Source organism: Pleurodeles waltl, chromosome 12 (genome assembly GCF_031143425.1).
Source record: "Pleurodeles waltl isolate 20211129_DDA chromosome 12, aPleWal1.hap1.20221129, whole genome shotgun sequence".
Lineage (NCBI taxonomy): Eukaryota > Metazoa > Chordata > Amphibia > Caudata > Salamandridae > Pleurodeles > Pleurodeles waltl.
In genome coordinates this window covers 182,272,856-182,298,188 of record NC_090451.1, presented here as the reverse complement: position 1 = coordinate 182,298,188, position 25,333 = coordinate 182,272,856, and positions in this window count along the sequence as shown.

Sequence of the window (25,333 nt, the reverse complement as noted above, 5' to 3'; positions counted from 1 at the left end):
TGGGAAGGAACGGACACAAAGGGGGTTATTACAACTTTGGAGGCAGTGTTAATCCGTCCCAAAAGTGACGGTAAAGTGACGGATATACCACCAGCCATATTACGAGTCCATTATATCCTATGGAACTCGTAATACGGCTGGTGGTATATCCGTCACTTTGCCGTCACTTTTGGGACGGATTAACACCTCCTCCAAAGTTGTAATAACCCCCAAAGTGTCCCCTTCAAAATTACAATTCTGCCAGAAGAAGGTGAAATATTTGGGTCACCAAATAGAGAAAGGGTCACGAAGAATTACGAAAGAAAGGATAACAAGTGTGCTCCAGATGAGTCCACCAAAGACGAGAAGAGAAGTGAGAAAGTTTTTGGGAATGGTGAGCTACTGTCGCCAATGGATTCCCAATTTTTCGACTCTAGCAAAACCTTTACTGAAACTGACCCAGAAAGATGCACTGGATGAAATGGAGTTGAAAGGAGATGAGATGGATGCTTTTATTGAGTTAAAGGAATGCATGTGCAGGGCTCCGGCTTTAGGTATGCCTGATTACACAAAGCCTTTTACACTGTTTTGTCATGAACGTGATGCATGTTCCTTGTCTGTCTTGGCTCAAGCCCATGGTGGCGTTAACAGACCAAAGGATATTTTTCAGCTACTTTGGATCCGGTCGCAGCAGCACTGCCGGGGTGCTTGCGTGCCGTAGCAGCAGTTGGTATTAGCCTAAACCAGATTGAAGGAATAGTGATGGGACATCCTTTAACAGTCATGGTCCCTCACTCAGTCAGGATACTTTTGACACGTTCCCAAACACAGCACATGACTGGTGCTAGGCTTACAAGGTATGAGACAATAATTTTGGGATCACCGAATGTGCAGCTGAAAAGGTGCACTACGTTGAATCCAGCAACCTTGTTTCCCAGTGAAAATGTCGAAATTGAGAACGCTGAAGACGTTGAGCACGACTGTCTTCAGGTGACCGAATTTTGTACAAAACCAAGACCTGACATCAAAGACACCCGATTGGAAGACAATGATCAAATCCTCTTTGTTGATGGTTCATGTTTAAGAGATGCGCTGGGGATATTGAAAGCAGGATATGCTGTATGTACGATAACAGGTGTTCTGGAAGCATCCTGGCTTCAAGGAGTTTACTCTGTACAAGTAGCAGAATTGGTAGCACTTACCAGAGCTTGACAACTTTCCGCATTGATGAAAGTCACCATCTATACTGACAGTCAGTACGGATTTGGAATAGTGCATGACTTTGGACAATTGTGGTCACAAAGAGGCTTCATGACCTCCTCAGGATCAGCAGTGAAAAATGGTGAAAGAATAAGAGAGTTGTTACATGCCATCCAATTACCAGGAGAAGTGGCAGTGGTAAAATGCAGTGCACACTCGAAATCACAGGATTACATTTCTCTGGGAAATGGATATGCAGATCAAGTCACAAGATTTTGCGCATTGAACTGTATATTGCTCAAAGATTAATGGAACTTGATAAATGAGCCAGAAATTGAACCAAGCGAAGCCTTTGCTCTAAAAGTCATAGATACAATAGATGAATTGAAGTCTTTACCGAACGATGTTAGTGAGGAAGAGAAACTCTCATGGAGCAAATTACAGTGTGTAAAGAAACCAGATGATTTGTGGGTTTCAGGTGAAGGGAAATTGGTTCTGCCTAACAGTCTGTTGACACAATTGGCCAGATTCTACCATGGACAGGCTCATCTTGGAAGGGACGCCATGGTCAGACTATTCAAAACTGATTGGTTTAACCCCAAATTCCGTCAAGTTGCTGAAGCAGTTTGCCAGCGTTGCGTCATTTGTCAACAAATGAACGCGGGAAAAGGAACAGTAGTAAATTTGAGCCACATTGGGAGAGCTGGAGGTCCTCACGAGATCCTCATGGGCAGGGCTATGAGACTTCCAGCAGTTCCTGCAAATGCTCTTTTTAATATTACAGATGATACGGTGTTGGACTACTGCAAAGGTCTAGCTGATGAGGTCCGCTCTTTTTCTCACCAGGTGGAGGCAACCACCTTGCCACCGATCCAAGGTCCAGGACACGCCCTGAAAGCAGGCGACTGGGTCGTGATAAAGAAGCACGTGAGGAAGTCGTGTCTGGAACCTCGTTGGAAGGGACCTTTCCAAGTGATTCTGACGACTACTACCGCTGTGAAGTGTGTGGGAGTTCCCAACTGGATTCACGCCAGTCACACGGAAAGGGTGACCTGCCCCACTGAAGAGGAAGTTGAAGCACTGAAATCACCAGTGACCGACAAGAAAGTACCAGACACGGAGACAAAGCAACGAGAGTCTGGAGGTGAACAAGCAGAACAAGAGGAGGGAGAGATACTCTCTGAGGAAGAAACAGCCGATCCATTTGAGGAGAACGGAGGAGAGACATCAGAAAGCGATGGAGACCCTGAGGGTGACAAAGAGCCTGCAACAAGTGAAGAAGCAGGAGAGCCTGATCAGAGGAGAGCTTTCCCAGAAGCAGACGATACAGGAAAAGAAAAGGAAAATCTGATCGACCTCCTGGAGGAAGAAAAAGAGGAGGGACAAAGTGAAATCGCTCAACCCCTTTTGGAATCGGTTGCAGGTCCCTCGGGTGAAAACAGTGCGAAACGGAGGCAAAGTATATCACCAGTGAAACTAAGGATCAAGGAAATACCAAATGAGAATGAAGAACCAAAGTTGAAAGAGAAAAGAAAAGAAGTGTCTGTCGCAATAGCAACACCAAGTGAAGAGAAAGACCTGACCAAGGAAGAAAGCACACGTGAGAGAGAATCAAAGGGGGATGCAAAATTGAAAAGAAAAAGAATACCGAGCAGAAGGTACTCTGGTCCGGAGTGGGCATACATAGCCGCTAACGATTGGTCAGACAAATTCTTATCTCTCAGTCTCGAGAACGAAGAGGCAGAACTTCACTTTGGCACTTGAGAAGTGAAACCCCATGAACTTTACCGAATAAGACTTTGATAACCTGATTGACTTTTAAACCGGCTAAGACATTGCTAAACTTGATTGACTCTGAAACCGATTTTAAGACAAAGCTGCTAACCGATAAGAGACTAAGCTGCTAAAGAAAACTGTGTGAACATTGAACTCGTTCAGCTTTGTATATATTTGCAAATCCGATTTGATAAAGTGTCTTCAACTTTCTGATTCTATACAGATCATGACAGGCTACACTACACAGGGACATAAAATTAAGTGTTGTAAATACATGTGTATAGGTCTAATAACTGCATGCGTACTAATCATTGAAGCGATAGTTCTTGGAATGCATGGAAAGGATGAGAAAGGGACGGATGATGCTTTTACTTCTAGACCTACTATTACTACTGAACTAACAGCCTTAAAAAGACTCGAACAAGACGAAAGACATCTGCATGATAAAAAGGAACTTTCGGCTAATGTTTTCTATTGCTTGCTGAGTGAGTATGTTGAGACTATGGATGCGAAAGATTGTTATGTATGCACACAAATACCTACCTCAGTAGTGGAAGGGGTGACGTATCATAGCATGCCTCTTACGTATGGAATTACATGTAGTATAATAATGTCCAGATTCTATGGTCAGCAGTACATTCATTATTTTTAATCCAATTATGATGTTACATTTGCATATGTACCCATAATCGAGTATCTGAGTAAAGTAGCCAGAGATTATTATATAAAATTGATGAGGGGCTTCTTTGAGCCGTTGTCACCTTTTCACACAGCTCACGCACATAGAGAGAACCTTACATGCTTGCTTTCACCAGTGGAGATAAGCTTCTTAGACCGCACTGACGATAGGAGGAAAGAAATGAAGGAAGAATTAGAAAGGGAATTACATAAAGGACATCTGTAGATAACTATGCTTTTCCCGCAATAAAGACACAAGGAAAAATAGCTTTAGATACGTTACACCTAGGGAGATTTTGTATACATAGACATAAATCATATTATGACACAGTCTTTGTGGGAATGAGTGAATGTAAACACACGTTTTTGTTTCAACCTAAATGGACGTTCATGCTGAATGGACAAGACCCGGTTATTCCAGGGATATATTATATTTGTGGACTTAACGCCTATTATCGTCTTCCTGAAGGATGGTATGGGAGATGTTATTTGGGAATAGTGTTTCCAAAGATTTACCAACTAGACGACTTAAAGAAATTTCCAAAGCTGTCTGAATCACATCACGTTCAGAAGAGAGAGCCAGCTTCTGGTGTGATAGGAGATATATTTGGAGGTTTGATTCCTTCAGTGGGAGTCATTTTGAACTCAATTAAGATACGAAAGTTGTCTACTATTGTGAATAACATGCTGACAAAATTCTCAGGAGCTATAATCCTGATGGATACTGAACTCGCTGCAGAAAGAGCTATGACTCTTCAAAATCGGCTTGCCTTAGACATTCTTTTAGCAAAGGATGGCGGCGTTTGCAAAATGCTTGGTACGCGTCACTGTTGGGAAAAATATATATTCACATGTATGTACCTATAGATATTATACTTTAGTTCCAACTCTTTTTACCCTTATCTGAATCCCAGTAAGACTTCCCTACTGACCTCTCTGACACCTATGCCAGTTGTACAAACAAACCTCTCCAAGCCACGTTGCTAAGTTTAGCTCGGTCTCACACTTTAAGTTCAGCCAGCAACCCAGCCCCCATTTCTTTAGGGACCACCTGTTGTCTGTTCACGTGCTCATGCTCACACTGCATTCTGTATATTTTTACACCATGGACTTCTAGTTTTGTATGTGCAGCATTTCTTTTGTATGTGCGTGCCCATGTTTGGACTGTGTCACCTTTTTGGGTTGTGCAGTGACAGCACTTATCAACATATATAAATGCCTGACTTATATGCTTCAGGGCAGAAGATGCCAGCTTGTAAGACGTCACACTGGGAAGTGCGTCTGCCTTCTGCCTTGGCCTGCCAATAAACCTTGGTACCTCATAAAAGCATTTCATCTGTTCCGGAGCCTTGCCTGGTGTTTGTGTTTTCTTTGCGTCACTCTGAGGAGGGTTGAAGAATAGTTTCCTAACAAATGGCGTCAGAAGTGGGATGTGTGAAATGCCACCACGGGTAAGTTAATTGAATGCCTGTTGTTGTGGCCTTTCAACGCTTAGCTAAGAGTTAAACTGGGGATTGATATAAATAAAAATATAGCTGGCTATTTAATAGGTGACTGAGGAGTAACTAAGTTATCCGTATCATTACATTAAATGATAGTGGCAAATTCGTGCGGCGAATTGTAATTCCACGCAGGAGAACCTGGCCAGACTGAAGATAATTTTTTTCTTAAATAGGTGACTGAGGAGTAACAAAGTTATCTGTATCATTGCGTTAAAAGACAGTGGCAAATTCGTACGGCGAATTGTAATTCCACGCAGGAGATCCTGAACAGAAAGAAGATAATTTTGTTTTTGTTTAATGGGAATCCCAGAGAGAAAATAAATTAATTAATTATTTAAAAACCCTCCTGGAGTGTAGCTTGGGAAGCATTTGATCGGCTGGCGCCGGAACACAGGAAATTATTTTGAAATGCGCGCAAATAGTCTGTCATTGATCAATGGCTGTATTTGAATTATGTGTTGATTAAGTGTAAATGCGTCACTATGTTTCATTGCAATGATTTTGAATTATTTGTAAAGTAGTGCAGCACTTTTATGTTGTGCCTCTAAATTGTCAACAGCTCTTGGTTTCTCTATCTCTCTCTCTATCCACCACCGCATAACATTTTTTCCCCTGTTTAACACTTTTTTTGCAGGATACAACCATTGTGTTTATTTTTTCAGATTATAAAATTGTGAGGGAAGGGCACAATGGGCAGCGGCAAGTCTAAAGGAAATCTAATGGTGGTAAGCCCTAGAATGCTGAAAAAGACTAAAAAGTTGTTTAAACAGTTGACAGGAGAGAAAGGTTTCAAATTACCTCCAGATAGCCCTGCAGCCCAGGTTCTAGAAGATACAAATTGTCTGGAATATGTGACACCTTTCTGCGTGCTAGTTTGGACTTGGAAAGGGAATAACGGGAAGTGGCCTAGATTTGGTTCTCTTGAGGTAGAGGATATTGAACTATTGACAGAAACTATAGAATTACGGGGTGACCCATCATGGGATTCACACTACATAAGCGATTGCTTGCAGCAGTGGCTTTCCATTGCTAAGAAGAAAGATCTCCTTTCAAAAAGAAAAGGCAAGGAAATAGTCTCCACAGAGTCCAGAGACTGTTCTACAGTGGCAGTGGTGAACAGGGAATGCGAAAAACATAATAAAAAGGAGCTAGAATTAGCAAAGGATTGGCCCACAACATATAGCCAATGTTTATTGGAATTAAGTAACTATGTGCAAACAGAGCAGCATTTTCTGTCACTATGTAACCACTGTGGTTTGACAACAGCTGACATAGACAGAGTTAAAACAATACCAAATGCCACTACTACAAGAAGGGCTGCTGCTCTGCTGTGTATTTGGACTCACCGCCAGGTGTATATTGATATAAATTAAAGAAACTGTTTATGACCTCCAAGCCTCATGGCCTTTATGTAAAATTGGGGGAAGGAGGGAATAATGAGCAAATAATGAGTAGTACAATAACTGAGGAAGAGATACTGTTATTTACAGAGGAAGAAAGGAAAAGACAGAGATTGGATGTGAATAGTGAGTTCAATTCCTGGAACACAGGTAGAAATAACAATGAGAGCAGCCCCCTAAGATTGGATCAAAGCATCCATTCTGCAGGGCCAGTTCCACCTCCTCCAACAACTTCAATTTACCCATCACTTTCAGGCCCCTATGTACATTGTGAAAGAAATAACACACACAAGCAGGGTCTGGGTCCAAAACAAGGCATGCCCTGTGTGCCTTATTTCCATATTTCCCTGGAGGGTGATTTAACTAGGGTATCTGACATGCCAACTAGTGCCAGAGAAGGTGGTGCCACAACACCGATCCCGAATAGACATCTGTCCTTTGGGGGGGACATACCGCTTGCTTTTGAAACCCCTGTACCAACTTCCACTTTTGGTCTAAGGGAGGATTTAGGGATGAGTGCACAAGGAAAAAACAATGAGGAGGAACACAGGCAGTTAGCTCAACGAAGGCGGGAGACAGACAGGTTCCAGGAAGAAGTGAACACAGAAAGGGAGAAAATACAACGCTCCATTCATAATCTCCAGGATAAGATAGATAGCAGAGAGCGGCTGATACTTACACAGTCTTGCGCGCGGGCGCTAAAAGGAAAGGGTGAGAACTCCTATACTGATGATGCACTATTAAACGCTAGAATGACTGCACCAAAAATAGTGTTAGGAGGGACAGCAATGTTAAAACCATGGACCCCCTTGGAAGCAGCTCAAATGGCTAAGGATGCCCCAGACCCATTCACAGCCAGTGTGAAATATTATGAATGGCTCCATAAAATATGCATTGCTTATACCCCCCTTCCCAGAGACGTAGAAATGTTACTAAAACTAGGATATGGTAGCAGATGGTCTTTAGTAAAGAGTGCATTCCAAATTCCACAGGAGAGGGACTGGACAATACTGACTAATAATATGGATGTCACAGAAAATAGATTGATGAATTGGTTAGAGTCTGTCAGGGACACAATAAATGGCTTAGCAGTAAAACATGGTGATTTTTCTCAAGTAACAGCCACATTGCAGAAATCAGGGGAATCAGTGGCTGATTACATCCTAAGGTTCAATGAAGCATGGGATAATAGTACAGGTGTACCACGCACGACAGAGGCATATAAAGTATTGGCAACTCAGACCCTTATGAATGGATTATTAGCATCTGTGGCCCATAGTTGTAAACTACGCCACCCTGACTGGTCTGCTAAGGGATATCAAGAGTTGTGCACACTTCTGGCAACTATGGAAAGGGATGGCATTTTTAAAGTAAAGAAGGACTCAGCTAAAACTGACAAAGGGATGATGTTGCAACAAGTACAGCAAGAGGAGGAGCCAGAGGGAATGTACTATCAGGGGGCGCATAATAGACAGGATGAAGGACAAGGATACCAGAGAAGAGACTTGGCTAGGGATCAGTGCTATGTTTGCCTGAGGTATGGGCACTGGGGCCGAAACTGTAAAAATTATAGAGGTAGAAGAGACAGAAATGACAGAAATGACCGGTATGAGAGAAAAGACAGAAACAACAGGTATGACAGGTTTGACAGGGACAAGGTCCAGCCATCAGCACCACCCATGCCTAGAGACATCAACCAAACACAGCACTCCCTGAGGAATTCCTTTCAGGAGCGACATGGATCAGCATAGGACCACGTGGAGAGAGAGATGACCCAAACAACAGAAAACCGGCAAACACAGTGCTTTATGATGAAGGTATCTGACACGCCTGAGGAGAATCCCATGTTCCCAATTAAGGTAGGAGGTAAGGAAATTGATTTCCTAATAGACAGTGGTGCAACTATCTCTGCAGTAAGAAACAAATTGGGTCCCAGTAGTGGTAAAACAGTAACTACTGTAGCTGTAAATGGAATGCTGATGCATGAAGAGTTATCAGAACCCCTTCCAGTTTCTGTTGAGGATTTCACAACGACCCATCAGTTTCTCCTGTCACCAGATGCACCCATCAATTTGCTGGGAAGAGACCTCCTCTGTAAATTGCATGCAACCTTATATTTTTCACAAAATGGGATTTACTTACAAGTGCCTGAGGACAGATTAGAATTGGCTAATAGAGCACTTACTGCTTGCAAATTGAGTGAGGACTCTATGCTATGTCCAAACCCAGTTTTATCTCTCTCTCCAACACGATACCAATGGACCCCGTTACAGGGAGATTTCTACAATGACATGTTTAAAGAATTGTTTAAATACAGCACTGACATTGAGATTGACTTGATGACCAAGTTAGTACAGTTGGCATTAGTACCTGGGCCAAGACACTGTACTGCAGCATGTTTTACAGGCCCAGTGCCTGAATGGTACGTCTACATGGCAGACAAATATTTGTACTGGACAACGGAGTTGCATGAAGACACATTGTATGTAGGAAAAGAGGGTTGTGCTGTCAGCATTAAGCTAGGATCACAGGAAGAGAGGTTATTTCAAGTACCAGCTTCAGAACCACATGTGTCCATAGCTGTAGCACCAGGATTTTACCCTAAAAATGTGGGCCCCAGGGTCCAACGTCTCCGGGTCTTACCAAGAACTAAGGACTTTACATTTCTTTTGGGAGTTGTGTCTGTGTTGGGAGATGGAGAAGGATGGTGTTGGACGTTGTGTATGCTCAGAAATGACAGGACTGCAGTTTTTGACAAGATTGAAGGGAATATGGCTTTACAGCTGACAAAAAACAAGGTCCTAGAACAAGTGAACTCAGAGGTTTGGGCAAAACACAAAAATGAGGCAGGATTGTTAAAAACATGCCCTCCCCATAAAGTGAAGCTTAAGGAGAATGCAGAACTACCTTATGTGCGTCAGTACAGACTGTCACCTCAGGCAGAGGAGGGAATAAAACCTGTGATTGAGTCCCTTTTACAACAGGGTATCATTAAAAAGACCACTAGCCCCTGTAACAATAATTCCGTTGCCCAAGGGCAACACTGGGCAGTAAAGATTCATACAGGATTTACGCCAGATAAACAACATTGTGGTTCCCTTAGCACCTGTTGTGCCTGACACCAATACTATATTATCTTCTATACCTGCTGAAGCAGAGTTCTTCTCAGTTAGAGATCTCTCAAGTGCGTTTTTTAGTATTAGAGTCCATCCAGAGAGTGAGTACCTCTTTGCCTTCACAATAAAAGATACCCAGTACACTTTCACAAGACTGGCCCAAGGCTTCACAGAGAGTCCCACGGTCTATGCACAGGCAGTAAAGAGAGACCTGGACAGCCTACACCTGGAAGGCAACAGTGTCATCTTGCAGTACGCTGATGATCTGCTTGTGGCATCCCCATCACTAGAGGCTTGTGAAAAAGACACTGTAGCTCTGCTGAACCACCTCCAGAAGAGAGGACACAAAGCCTCATTGTCAAAATTTCAGTGCTGCCAAAAAGAGGTGACTTACCTTGGTTATGTAGTATCCAAAGGTACGCGCTGCATATCACCTGACAGAATAAAAATGATTCAAAGCATGCAGCCACCGTCCACCAAGAAAGGAATGATGTCCTTCCTGGGGATAATGAACTACTGCCGCCAGTGGATCCCTGAGTACAGATCCTATGATGCATTCTTGAGGAAATGCACACTACAGGAGGCACCCAACAACATTGTATGGACTAATGAACTTGCAGAATGTTTCAAGAAACTGAAAGGGACATTGTGTACTGCGCCAGCATTGGGGCTCCCTGATTACAAACTACCCTTCCATCTCTATGTGTCAGAGCAAGACGGCATTGCAAATGGTGTACTGACACAGCAGCATGGCTCTGGAAAAAGACCTGTGGCGTATTACTCTGTGACTTTGCCTTCGGCAGTGACTGGGCATCCAGCCTGTTTGAGAGCAGTGGCGGCAGCCGCTGTGATGGTAGAGAGGTCGGCTCCCATTGTGATGGACTACCCTTGTATTGTTTATGTGCCACATTCGGTACAGTTGTTGTTGTCATCAGTAGCAACACAGCATTTTTCGGCAGCCAGGCGCACAGGTTATGAGGTCACATTGTTGTCTAACACTAATATTACCCTTAAAAAATGCCCCCCTGTTAATTTGGCAACATTATTACCTGCCATAGGTGATTCTGATGAGACCCCTGACCATGATTGTGTTGAGGTTGTAGAAACATGCACCACACCCAGACCAGATTTACAACAGACACCTTTAGAAAAGGCAGACTATGAGTGGTACACTGATGGTTCCTCCAGTAGACTAACAGACACCGATTACAGAGCAGGGTATGCGATAACAACAGTAGACACCATAATTGAAAGTGCAGCTCTGCCCCCTGGCACATCTGCCCAGCAAGCTGAACTGTATGCTGTAACAAGAGCATGCATCCTAGCCGATGGGAAAAGTGTTAACATTTATACTGACTCATGTTATGCCTTTGGAGTTGTCCACGATTTTGGCCAGCTGTGGCAGTATCGTGGTTTCATAACAGCAGCAGGGCGCCCCATCCAAAATGGCCTTTTAGTAAAGAACTTGTTAAAAGCAATACTACTACCCAACAGCATAGCAGTACTAAAATGCGAGGCACATACAGGGGCTAACACCAAGATAGCCAGAGGAAACGCCAAGGCTGACACAGCAGCAAGAGAAAGCATGTTACAGCCAATACAAATGGTGCCCCTAATGGCAAAAAGCATTCCTAAAATTCAGCTTATTCAGAGACAGTTGTTACTAGCTGATGTAAAGGAAGCACAATGGTCTGCAGCACTAGCTGAGGAAAGAGTGTGGACGGATGCTGGGTGTTTGCAAAATGATGAGGGATTGTGGGTCCACCAGGATGAGAGACCTGTGGCTCCACGTAGTATGTTCCTTCCCCTTGCAAGGCTTGCTCATGGACCCACTCACATGGCACAAGGGGGGATGAATGAGCTAATTAGACAGGAATGGTTTGCACCAGGGATAACAGCCTTCACTGCACAATTCTGCTCCCAATGTCTTGTCTGTGCCCAGCATACTAAAGGCCGGTCCCCTGCTACACATGATCACTTACCAGTACCACAGGGGCCGTTTACCAATGTCCAAATAGACTTTGCCTATATGCCCCCAGTGAATGGATTCAAATATTTGCTGGTGTGTGTGGATCAATTTTCAAAATGGGTGGAGGCGTTTCCCACAAGGAAGAATGATGCAGCAACTGTGGTGCGATGCTTGATGAAAGATATCATACCCCGATTTGGGGTCCCCCAAGGCATTAATAGCGACAGAGGTGGTGAATTTGTGGCTGCAGTGGTGCAAAAGATGTGTGAATGTTTGGGAATAGAGTGGAAACTGCATGCCCCTTACCACCCCCAAAGTTCAGGACAGGTGGAGAGGATGAACTCCACTATAAAAAATAGATTAGCAAAAACAACTGATGCAACAGGCCTGAAATGGCCTGATGCTCTACCGTTAGTGCTGCATGCCATAAGGGCAACTCCATCTAGGACAACCCTTTTGTCCCCCCATGAGGTACTGATGGGGCGGCCTATGTCTGTGGGGTTGAGGTTGCCTCTACCAGCATCTCAAGCAGCACTGCTGTGGACAGATGAAAACATTTCTGACTATGCTATAAAATTGTCATCAGTCTTGAGGCATCACCATCTCCAGGTGAAGGAAGCCTTGCCCCATCCGTCCTCAGAGCCCACACATCCTTTTAAAGCTGGAGACATAGTCATGGTGAGAAAAATAAAAGATGTTTCTCTTAGTTCTAGGTGGACTGGACCACACCTTGTGCTACTGGTGACGCGGACGGTGGTGAAGGTACAGGGACGTCCTGAGTGGATTCACGGCACTAGGTGCAGATTCGCACCATCAACAACAAAGACCGACGTGCCTACAACGGATGAGCACATGCAACCCGTGGAGCAGCACAGCTTACCAGAAAAAGGGGAGACAGACCAGACCATTCCCAAGAGCCACGCTGAGGGTCCGTCATCAAGTGTCAGGTGACACCAACTGAAGCAGTTGAGTGAAGCACACAACGTAGTCTCAAAGAAAGGTGATAGTCACACCTGCAGAAAAATAGACTGAAGAGGACACTGCAGGGCAGGTCCGTGAAACCGCCCTTGAACAAGACTACTGCAGACCAGTAGGGGAAGACGAGGACAGCACACTGCGTGCCATTGACTTACTGAACAGACTTCATATCTATTTCTATAACTTTTGAAAAGAAAAAAAAAAGAAAAATGCATTGCATAGTACAAATATTATTTTTTAGTACCTTAATTTTGTATGTACTAACAGTATTTAGACAAACAGCTGACCATCCCCTCATAGCGGTACATGAGAAAGTAGCCCAAGTCTTAGGTCTTGAAAACTGCTGAATGTGTAGAGAATTATCCAGAAACCCCAATGACCCCATTGGCTTACATGGGACACCTGTGCCTATACAGAATTATGCACAAGGAAAAGGATGCCTTATACCAAATGTAACTTGGGACTGTGGAGAAGGAAGGATTGGATGGTACCCACGTTGTACCATACTGCCCAATATTCAAGCTGAATACCCAGTGTCACCTATGAGAGAGAACAATGCAGAGGACAGTGCTTTTCCTGTATGTATAAAGCATCAAGTTTCAGGATGTAACCCAGATTCCCGATACTTAGGATACCTCGCAAGTAGCAAGTGTCCTAACATATTAGAATTTGATGATACCACGGGTAATTGGAATTTAAAGGACAGACAGTTAATAAGTAGGATCTGGACAACTAAGAGGCAAGGAAAGAAAGTTACCTACACTTTACATTACTGGAACATCACTATTCTTGGAGAAACACTGTTGATAACACCTGATGGTCTTCTATATGATCCACTAATTGAACAAGAAAATTATTATACTAGGGCACCAAGTGTGATTTCTAAAATATTAGAATATCCTTTATGGTCAGCTCGCTGCTCTTACATGGCGCCGTGGGCAAATGTTACTTTTATAAACTCTGCATGGATTGATTATAAATGGTGTGACCAATTTCAGAACACTTTCCCTGAGGGGGTAGGCCTTCCTCTCAGTAAATATCACACATTGGACACACAGTTACAGGGCAGTCTGTATTTCATTTGTGGAACTAAGGCTTACAAGGTGCTTCCGCGGCATTGGGAAGGCATGTGTGCTATTTCTTATCTAACACCAAACATTTCAGTTGTACCGCATATTGCAGCGCATGAGCCATTAAACTTGGGGAGTTTTGCTCATAGGTATCAAAGAGATATACATACACCTATTCTGGAGGCTAGACAAGGCCTATTTTTTGAGCTAAAGCGTATATTAATCCCTGGATATGGCGTATATGATTTGGAATTGGCCCTTGTTAACATGTCTGCTGAGCTAGCCATAGAATTCAATGCAACAAGAGATGCACTTCAAGAGTTGCAGGTGGAAATTAATTCAGTGGCTGCTATGACTATCCAACATAGAATTACCCTTGACCTCCTGACACTACAACAAGGAGGACTGTGCGTTTTTTTGAATTCCTCTTGCTGTTATTTTTTAAATAAAAGTGGAAACATAGCAAGGGATGTCACCCAAATTAAAAAAGCAGTTAGAATATTTCTTGGAGCAGAGAAAATGTCTGATTCTGATGATTGGTCCTGGCTTTGGTCATGGTTACCAACAGGATGGCTGAAGAGCTTAGTTCTAGCGCTATTAGGTATCTTTATAACAATAGTGGTACTTTTGTGTTGCCTCCAGTGCTGTTGCTCCATGCTCCAGCAGTTCTGTAGTAAGAACATCTATTCATTTTCTGCTGTTAAAGTCCTACATCCTACAGAGCAGGCGATAGACCTCAGATATCTTACAATACAACAAGATGTAGAGGAAGCACAAAAAGAAATGTTTGATTTAATGGCTATAGACCCATAACACATGCTTTAGATTAAATACTAGCATATCATTTAGTCTATGTTTAAATAATGAATACCTCATAGATGTATATCTAGATGACAATATATGTGTTTCATCTGAACAAAATGTGTAATGCCATCCAAAGATATGTATTTTTGATACGTTATTACTATATTTCTGCAATGTATATATATATTTTTGCAATCCAGTATGATATTACTATCAAAAAGGAGATATTGTTGGGAAAAATATATATTCACATGTATGTACCTATAGATATTATACTTTAGTTCCAACTCTTTTTACCCTTATCTGAATCCCAGTAAGACTTCCCTACTGACCTCTCTGACACCTATGCCAGTTGTACAAACAAACCTCTCCAAGCCACGTTGTTAAGTTTAGCTCGGTCTCACACTTTAAGTTCAGCCAGCAACCCAGCCCCCATTTCTTTAGGGACCACCTGTTGTCTGTTCACGTGCTCATGCTCACACTGCATTCAGTATATTTTTACACTATGGACTTCTAGTTTTGTATGTGCAGCATTTCTTTTGTATGTGCGTGCCCATGTTTGGACTGTGTCACCTTTTTGGGTTGTGCAGTGACAGCACTTATCAACATATATAAATGCCTGACTTATATGCTTCAGGGCAGAAGATGCCAGCTTGTAAGACGTCACACTGGGATGTGCGTCTGCCTTCTGCCTTGGCCTGCCAATAAACCTTGGTACCTCATAAAAGCATTTCATCTGTTCCGGAGCCTTGCCTGGTGTTTGTGTTTTCTTTGCGTCACTCTGAGGAGGGTTGAAGAATAGTTTCCTAACAGTCACTGTTGTACATATATACCGGACAGCAGTGGGCGAATTAGAAAAATGGTTACAAACTTAACTAACGAAAGTACAGATTTGAAGGAATTGAAAGAACCAGGAGTATGGGAGAAGGTTGGAAAAGGATTTGCTTCAGTGGGAAATTGGCTCAGCAACGTTTGGAACGGATTATTACTGAAAATAATAAAGGGAATATTAATAATATTAATTTGTGTATTAGGCATTTGGGGAATATGGAAAGCTATCAAAATGTTAGAAGCAAGGAACAAAAGGAAAAGAGAAGAGAAAATAGAGAACAAAATAGTAGAAATATACAGAGAAAAATCAAAGGGAACCAAAAGAAAAAGGGAGTTGACTGAAGTGCCAAATTACTAGGACAGAATTTTAATGGAATAAAATTTGTGGGAAGATTTGATGTGATGACATAATTAGTCATCAGAGGAGGGATTGATGACGCAGAAAAGAGGGTCCTACATATAAACTTACATATCATGTAACCAAAATCGTATAATGTAGTGTGATTTTAGTATAGAAAATAATGTACGAGGGAAATTGTGCCCTCGGAGTAGTTCGCCAATATTATAAACGTGCTTTATTAATCATGGAGAATTGAAAAATGTATTAATCCGTCATAATTGCAAATGTGTGTTATGATTTCTTATTGAAACTGTATGTGCTTAGCTTAAATTTAGTGGAGGCTTTGGCCTAGTTTCCTGGTCTCAAATTCTAACTGCGTGGCTTTTCCTTGAACTAATGTAACATATATTCATGTTTAAAGTTGTATTTTTCCAATAGAAATGACTAATACACTTATCTCCAAGGTTTCGTACTAGGCCAGTTTCATCCCCTTTGAAGCAAGGTCAGTCTCTGCAGGTGCGGACAATAAGAGTACTGATATCGAAGTAATTGGCAAGCCATGTTACAACTTGTGTTCCAAGGCTCCAAGGACAATGTATGCATAAATGATTACTAGTAGAAAGACATTTTTCATTGGTCAATTTGAAGCCACCTTATGAACCCTCCAATGGAAGACCCTGCAAAATTTGGAATGTTTCTTACTTAAACCCACTGGACAAAGGGAAGTCAGCCATTTTCCTTGATGCCATCTTTGAAGCCGAATGCCAGACGCCATCTTAGACGACATCTTGATGCCCTTTTCTCTATTACTGAGAAAGAGACTTTGAGAATTCTCACCCTAGAGACTTTAACTTTAAATTGCCCCGTCTTGCCTATGCAGTAACTTTGCCCATTCTCCTTGCTGCTGCAAGGAAACTTGCCCTAACTTTGCCCTTTGAAATTCTGCCCCATGCTGATCGAACTGGTACCTGAAGGACGAAGATATTCTTGAATGCTGATTGTAATTGGTAATTATGAAAGGATAATTGTATTATGCATTGTGTTTTTCCCTCTAGGTACCAACTGCTATTTTGATAGGGCCCAAGCTTGAAGTTTTCCAAATTTGTGTTGACTAAATTCGTTTTGCATGAAGCCCGCACATGCCGATGCTAATTAGAGGTTAGTCGAGGTATGAACTTGATGCACCATGCTAAATTGAAATCTTTTCATGCTGACCGATGTATGAAATTAGTCAACTTCAGTTGCTTATATTAGTGATTTGTATTGCCATAACTGAATGTACCATTATTCAGATATTTCGTAGATTGCGTTTCTTTCGCCGCTATGGACAGCTAGTAATGTTCGTATACATATATCATTTGGTTTTGAGACTTATATACATTGTGCTAGCTTTGTTAATATAGAGAAATAAAGTCACTAACTTTTAATAAACTGGTGTGGTTATTCATGACTGAAAGGTCATGGCGTGTCAAATTACCAACTGTTATTGATCCCTAATGAGTTATTTTGATTCATTTACTGAGTATTGACTACTGACTACAATAGTTATTGATTATTAATTTAAGTAACCCGACTATTTGAGGGATGAGGAGAGCCCAACTCGGCTAAAAGGTTCACCGACCTCCAACGTGTCCAGGTACAGGTAATTTATAAGGGCTGGACGCGTTATCACAAGCTATACTTGATTGTCATTCTGGCTCTCCAATAAACAGTTGTCCACCTCACATTTTGGCTAAAGAATTGCCGGCAGTCAATCCAATGCTGAATAAACTATTCAACCAATCTCTTATTTCAGCAATGGTCCCAAAAACCTGGAGACATGCTTAGGTAATTATTTTTGTAAAATAAAATCCTACTGCTGAGCCTAATAATATGTCCAATTATAGCCCTATACCATTACTTGCAGCTGCCTCCAAAATGACTGTTAAAATTGTAAACAGTCAGCTCTCCTATTATTTAGAGCATATGGTCTGCTCCACAGTACACAATCTGGCTTCAGGAATAATTATAGTGTAGCATCAGTGCTTCTTGAGGTGTATGAATTTATCAAAATTATCTTGGAACCGTTTGAATTTGCTATCTTAAGTGTTGCTTGACCATTCGGAGGCATTTGACATGATCTAGCACTGTAATGGCTTTAATCCTTTTTGATCAGACTGATGCCAAACAGTCTTTCTTCCTCATTTTTCTTCGTCCATTTGTCTGCTGATATATGTCGTCTTTAAACCCTTTATTGTTTAATGTTTAACAGGCCCCTGCTGTAGCAATCATTCAATCGTTCGCCATAAAGGTAGTCTCCTATGCCGATGATACACACATTTTGTGTTTGTTGCCAAAATCTTCTGGTGACATGCAAGAACCTTTCAATGCATGCCTCATCGTATTTGCAGACTCGGTGAAGAACAGCTGCTTGATAAAACTGAAATCTTGTTTATTGGAGGATCCTATTCTGTATGTCCTAATAGTTGGTGGCCAAACAAAATCGGACAGCCACATATTCTCTCTAATTAATTTGGGTGTTAAATTTGATGGAGACCTCTTCTTTCATCCGCACGTTCTGTGACTGCCACCTGCTCCTCTTTTTTACGCTCTTTAAAATAAATTCTGAAACGTGTATCAAACAACACATGTAAAACCATTGTTCATTTGTTAATCACCTCTAGCCTGCACTATGCTAAAGATTTACACCTAGGATTGCCTCATTACTCAGTCCGCCGGCTCTATGCAGTGGACAACGCAGCAGCCAGGATCCTAATCCAGATTGCTCATCCACAGTCAATTACACCTCACCTGAAAATGCTACACTTGCTTGTGGTTTAGCAGACGATCTCTTTCACTATCCTGATACTGACACATATAGCTTTCTATAAGAAGGAGTCCATATACCTGATAGAAATATTCACCCACCATCATCCTAATAGGTCACTTAGATCTTCCAACCAGCCTCTCCTTAGCACCAGTGGATGGTCCTCCGCTATGGCGGAGGACCATCTCCCCCTGCCAGCAGCAGCCTCTGCAAGGCCTTTAACAATGACAGGATAATAAACTAGGTTTATTATCCTGTCATTGTTAAAGGGGCGGTACATTGGGGGTGATGAGGACGAGGGGAGTGCACTATGCTCTCCCTTCATTGCGCATGTTTGGCCGACCGTCTCGGGACGGCCAAACACACAGGCGCCCTGTGCTCTCTCCAGCCCGGCACTGTGTTGCTGGGCTGGAGAGAGCAGGGACAGGCTCTCAGTCTGCTTGGGAGCGCCCTGGCTGGGCACTCCCAGCCAATCCTAACGCTGCTCTGAGTATCGTCAGATTGGCCGCAGGGCAGGCTGGGAGCCCGTGCTGACTGCTGACGACAGAGAGGAGCAGCGACACGGCATGCAGGTAGGTTTTTAAAATATATATTTTGATATTATTAAAATCTCCACTGCTCTCCTCTGCATTCCCCCCACTCACGCTGCCCTGCCCCTTGTATCCTGCGGGAGCCGCGACTGCTCAGCACCCAAAGATGGAAAATGGTAAGGACTACAAAAGGAGTTGTTTCTTCTCTTTCTCGCAGTGAAACTGTGGAATTCATTACTATTTTCTCTCAGCTCTATTTTTCTGACTTTTGTTTTAAAAATCAGTTGAAAACCTGGCTAACATTGTTCTGACTTTTACAGCTCTCTCCACTAATTGCATAGTGCTGGAACACCCTTGTTGAGGAGCTGTGGTTCAATACCAATGTTCATACATACATTCATTCACACTGGGTTCCCAATCCCTTTCAGGTCAACCTAGCTGCTGAAGACCCTTCATGTCCTTGAGGTTTTAAAATCTGTTTGGCTGAAGATGGATTATGTTTTTATGGGGGGGCATATAGAACGTTTTGATGCATGCATCCAATTCGGCAGGGTAGCTGACATACTTGGAAATTTTATATTGCATTTATAACATAGGGCTTCAATCCTACATTAGAGGAAACCCGAATTGGGTCCAGGCTCCAATCTGCTCCTGAATGTGCAAGCCTTTGGAGCAAAAATGTGACCTTTGTATTATTCGTCTGCAAGATGTTTGCAAGTAAAACCTAGTGAAAATCTTATGGGCAAATGGCGCACATTTATACTTTGTATTACTATAAAAGTATAGTGTGTACGGGGAAAATCATAATTAGTTTGCACATTATTCCCCATTCTGAGGTCCAAACCCTGCCATTGTGTGAAAATTATACATCCATTAAACACTACATCTGGCACAATCAGAGGCATAATTTGAAGTCCCTAGCGTGTACAGAATAATTTCCATTTTCTTCACAAAACTCTGGGGCTTATTTCCAAACACCCTTTCGTCGCTGCTGCGTCACTTTTCCCATATAGAAAGTGAGGCACCAGCGGTCCAAGGGACCCCTCTATTCTCACAACTTCGTGTTTTGTCCTTTATCGCCGGTCTTTAACAATCAGTAGTTTTGTAGCAGCAGCTCTATCAGATGTTCATCTCGTCCATCTCCGACAAACTATTTTTGTCTCGAACTTCCAAACCGCGAATCGTAATTTTCTGAGAGGAAGAGAGGCGGTGTGATGTGTATCTCCTAGACAGAAACAAGCCTCTCAGAGTCGCAGCGGCCGCCCTGAAGGGCTTCCTTCAAGTCAAGGTCCTGAGGGGTCTCAGAAGGGCTGAGGCCTAGTGGGAGGAGATGAGGCCTGAGGATGGGAGCTCAGGCGTGGGAGACGCAGCAGGCCCCCAAGTCTGAACTCCAGATGCGCCAAGTGAACGAGGGGGGCTGCTCTGATGAAAGCTGCATTTTCTTCCCAGCCTCTATTTGTGCGTCTAAAATGCCTGCGTGAATCATTCGGAAGGGGAGAGCTTTAGTGTCTTTTTTTAATGTTAAAAATACTGTCTGTACTCTACTTTTTTTTTAACGAGTGGTAAATAATTTTAGCATGCAAATAATGGGTGGTATAGGTGTTCTGGCCTACAATTCAATGTTAGACTTTCTGTTCCCCCCTGTTTAATCTAAAACCTTCAACCCTCAGTGGGTGGGATGTTCTAGTAGCCTTATAGCCTTTCTATCTGGGGTTATATCAGGTATTAAAGGCCCCCTTTCTCGATATAGGTCCTCGCCTGGGATAAAGGCCAATAACTTGGGTTCAGGGCCTTTAACAATTGGTTTAACCCTCGACAGCTGGCTATGCTGCTATAGTAAGTGTTAATATGGCTATGCAGATAGAGAATGAGGTAAAGGAAGACAAAGCAAACATTTTGGATCACACAAATCCACAAATGGAAGAAGGTGGCATGAGACATCATGTTCCATGATTCTGCCAATTCGCAACTGAACCCTAGGAGTCTCACAAGGCACTATTTCTCGCGCCCCACTGAGGGAAGTAGGACTAGGGAGAAAGGGGACTCATCTCTTCTTCCTATGCTTGGATGTCATTTCCAGCTCCACCAGTTACCTCTCATAGGCATCATTTCTGGGTCATTTATTTTCAGGGCACTAGAATTATGCAGCAGCATTGAGTAAATTATGCGCCAAAAAAGGCCAATTATTCGGCATAATGCAGCACATTTTGTGATAGTATTTCTTTATTATTTTGTCATGTTTACACTTGTAAACACTGTAGAGCTTTGGTTGCACCTCAGCAGCACGAGTTTAATGCCCAAATACAACAAGAAGCAAAAGAAAGGTGTCCAGTCAATATAAAAAAGGGCCTTCCACTGCGTGGCAACTCGATTCGCAGCATTTTTAGTAACTCTTGAACCATTTGGTAAACAAACATTTTTTTTTGTTAAAATGTGCAGCTTATGCAGCAGGTGATGGATTATGTGGCAAATAAAGAAAATGCGAGCAATGCAGTGGCTGCACAATCACACCTTTCCAGTAGTACTGATTATGTTGCACCTGGGGAGCAAAAGTAATGGATGTAAATCATGTGCAGCCTCTTTTTTGACCCTCTCTATCCTCTTTTATCCTGAAGAAACGGCGTATTTGCAAAACAAACTGTACAACTAGCAATTTACTGATATGTTTAGAAATAATTTTAACCTATGTGCTATCATTAAATACTGCAAACTTGTAAAGTGTACTTTATCTTTGAAAGGGACTCACGTCATTTGTGTATGTGAGTACTATGACCATTCAGTCACTTGTTCACATATGATCCCCAGTAAGTGCTATAGTAATATTGCAAGGAAATCCAACCAATTGTCAAAAAAACGTATAAAGTGTTGGTGTCCAGAGTAGGTCCAAGAGAGCTCAATTCAGCTCAGATTATCAGGATACCCACAGACTATGCAATACGTCCCGTATTGATAAATTACATGGTATGCTAGACATAGGTTGGACAGTTCTGATATATAGTAAATGTGTTGGCCCAGACTTACAAAGCTATTTGCTTTCCTGTGCCTGGTTTATGTTTAGAACTTGCTTGTTTTACAAGTGTAAATTCCTGCTTTGTGTTCAGAAAACATGATTTTCCACACTGAGAGTGAGTTACTCTCATGTAATACCACTGTAGTATCACGTGACACTGTGTGTAAGCAAACTGACTGACAAAGTCAGAGAGTGAATGTTCTATGATAGTAATCACGCCTTGTAAAGTAGGTATCCATCCACAATCTCGACAGTTTGTAGAAATTTGTCAAAATGTGGCAATTACATTTCAACCTTAAGTGTTGTTAAAAAAAATTCCAGAACTGCCTTTGAGAAACAGCTTAAGTCGTAGCAACTGGCACAGTTTCCCAGCATCACTCTTGGAAACCAATGACATTAAGAAAAAACAGTGGTGGCTGGTGACGTTTGAAAATGGTGGGGTGTAAAAGTTCAGGATAAGTGCCCTGCCTCGAGTGAGCGTATTGAGTGATCACGACTGGCTTAAGGAGGTTTCGGTGGGGTCTCCCCCAGAGAAAATGTTGAAAGTAGAGTGGGCAAATGGCAAATTTTAAAGCAAATTTGAGAAAGGTGTAACCAGTTTGGCTGGGCTAACATGGTTTCCAGTCAATGCAGGTTTCAGCTGACCATTTACAAATGTTTTCTCCTGGAGCGTGCTGATGACATGCAGGACTGGGCCACGTAATAAAATGCTATGTGGAAGAATCTATTTGCCTCTTGGACTGGCTGTAGGTTCTTTCTGACTGCAGCAAGGATGTTTCCTTAACCTGTTGGGCTGCCATTCTGTTTTTTTCACAGAAAATTTTAGTTCACTATTCAAAAGTCACATGCCACAACTGGATCCAGTTAAAAACATTTGGAAGCCATCAACTGGAATTTCCGTCATTGATCTAAACTTTGCACATAGATTTATTTTGATTCTGCTGTCCTTAGGGTTGGAGATGCTTCTTGCAGTTGATAAGAGAATCGCTGCATGCATCATGATCGTGAACACAAACGCCCTTGCTTATATGTGTCTTAAAGACTCACCTGTGCTAAGAGCAATGGAAAAGCTCAGCTAAAATGTGCGCCTCCTGGATATAGTGGAGCCGAGCCTGTGACAGCTCTTCAACCTCGCCACCAGGACGAATGGTTCAGAGATACCCTCAGAGAGGAAGAGCAACTTCCACACACCCCGCATTGCCTTTGTGCAATGCAGCGGTCCTGCATTTGTGGCACAACCGCAGCTATGTACATTTGAACTAACAATGCGTACATTTGCACACAAGTACATTTATGTGCCTGTGCACTAATGGCTGCATGAGTGCGTGTACATCTACGTTTAAGATGGTATGTTTCCAGAGAATACACAACACTACCTGCTTTGTGGTTCTGTTCTGGCAGCTGTTCCTACTTAATAAATAAGTAATTGAAACTGGGGCAGGCAAGAAAATACTAACAAATAACAGATTTCTTAAGAACTGCTCAAAACTGTCTGACAACTGACTGAAAATTGCTTGCCCACAAAAAAACAACAATCACAAATATTTACAAAATGTTGCCTGTTCGCACCACAACATACTTACATTCACTATTAACAACAGTGCTTTCTTGAACTAATTGTAAGGGGATTATTTGAACTGGAAAGATTGCTCTTTTGGACCAGTGAAACAGAAATTGACTGTTGTCATTACCAAGTGTGGCCTCTACTTATTCTATTGTGTATATTGTGCCTGTATCCTCCTGCCATTTAAATGTCCCATGTGTATGCTAGAGCCCCTGCTGTGCCCAGGTGTCTGTCTTTACACTGCACCAATACACCGCTGTGAAGAATTGCTGGGTCCTGCAGGGATTCTGGGTCTGGGTCTGGGTCATTAAACTGCTATTGTAATTGCAAGGGCTTACTACCCCTGATGAGGTGTTGAATCTCTTTTTGGTGAGTAGCAAACTACTCCGGATCCCAAAAAGGATTATTCATGGATTAGTACAAGGAATTATCAGTTAATTTGTGTGGCCCAACATTCTAAGACAATCAAAGTTGACAGCAAATGCAAATAGATCACATATTTTAGTCATGACATTTGATGCTCCAGTAACGCTGGACACTGTCTTCCACCACGGAGATAACACAGTAGCAGAGGGATTCAATGGCAACAGTTTGAACTGTCCAACTTTTATTGCCTCACTATGAAATCAAACATTCATACTCCCAAAAGATCCAGCAAGCTATAGCCATGTGCGTTGGTGGAGAGAGAGCAGAACATCTGATAACTAGCAAGACACAAATACCAGCCAAAGGTCGCTTCATCGAATCTCTGGGCAAGCATAAACCTTTGTTAAGATTTAGGGCCTGATTTAGAACTTAGCGGATGGGTCACTCCGTCACAGCGGTGACGGATATCCTGCCGACCTAAATCCATACTCCATGGGATGCGAATAGGTCGATGAACCTTTCGACTCGTTTAAGAAGTTCTTACCATAGCTCCAGTACATAATCAATAATCAATACATAATAATTAATAACCATTGGTAATCAATAAAATCAATAATCAATGGAGTCAGTAAGTGTCACGCACCATGATCTCTCAGTAACGAATAGCCACACCTTTGGTAAAGTTTAGTACTTTTATTTCCCTTATATTAACAATACTAAAGTAATGTTGATCAATCTCAAAATCAAATGAAGCACATATAAAAACAACACTGGTTGTCCGAAGCGGCGGAAGAAACGCAATCTAATCAAAGCTTGAATCACGACGCATTCTAGAGCTCCAGTACAAATCAATAGCAGAATCAGTTGCAATAAAGATATAACATACATTGAATTTAGCAAGATAATTCATCAAACATTAGTCCCTGTAATTTGTCAGTCAATTTGAGTGCCCTCAACTAACGTCAGATTCGCATCATCATGTTGGGCTTCATGCAAAACAATTTAGAACACAAATTAAGAAAAACATCTAGCTATGGATCTATCAAAACAGCGCAGTTGGTGCCTAGAAAGAAAAGGCATAAAATGCATAACAGTCACATTTTGTCAAATCTACCTATCCATTGTATGGGTCAGCAAGCAGAATCAGTCTTCATCCTCAGGTCATCAATCGATCAGCAAAGTATTAGGCTCTCAGTCGAATCTCTTCTAAAGTCTCTTCTCTCTCTAAAATCACAGTAATTTCTGAAACATTCTCCTCTGTCGCGTTGTTATATCAAAGTCACCTAAACTATCCCCTAATTCCATATTGGTCAGTTAATCATACGTTTATACTCTACCCAATAATATTTCCATAACAAATTTATGAATTCTAATATTTCACTCTTCTCATGAAGTTGATTGGTCCACTTTACGA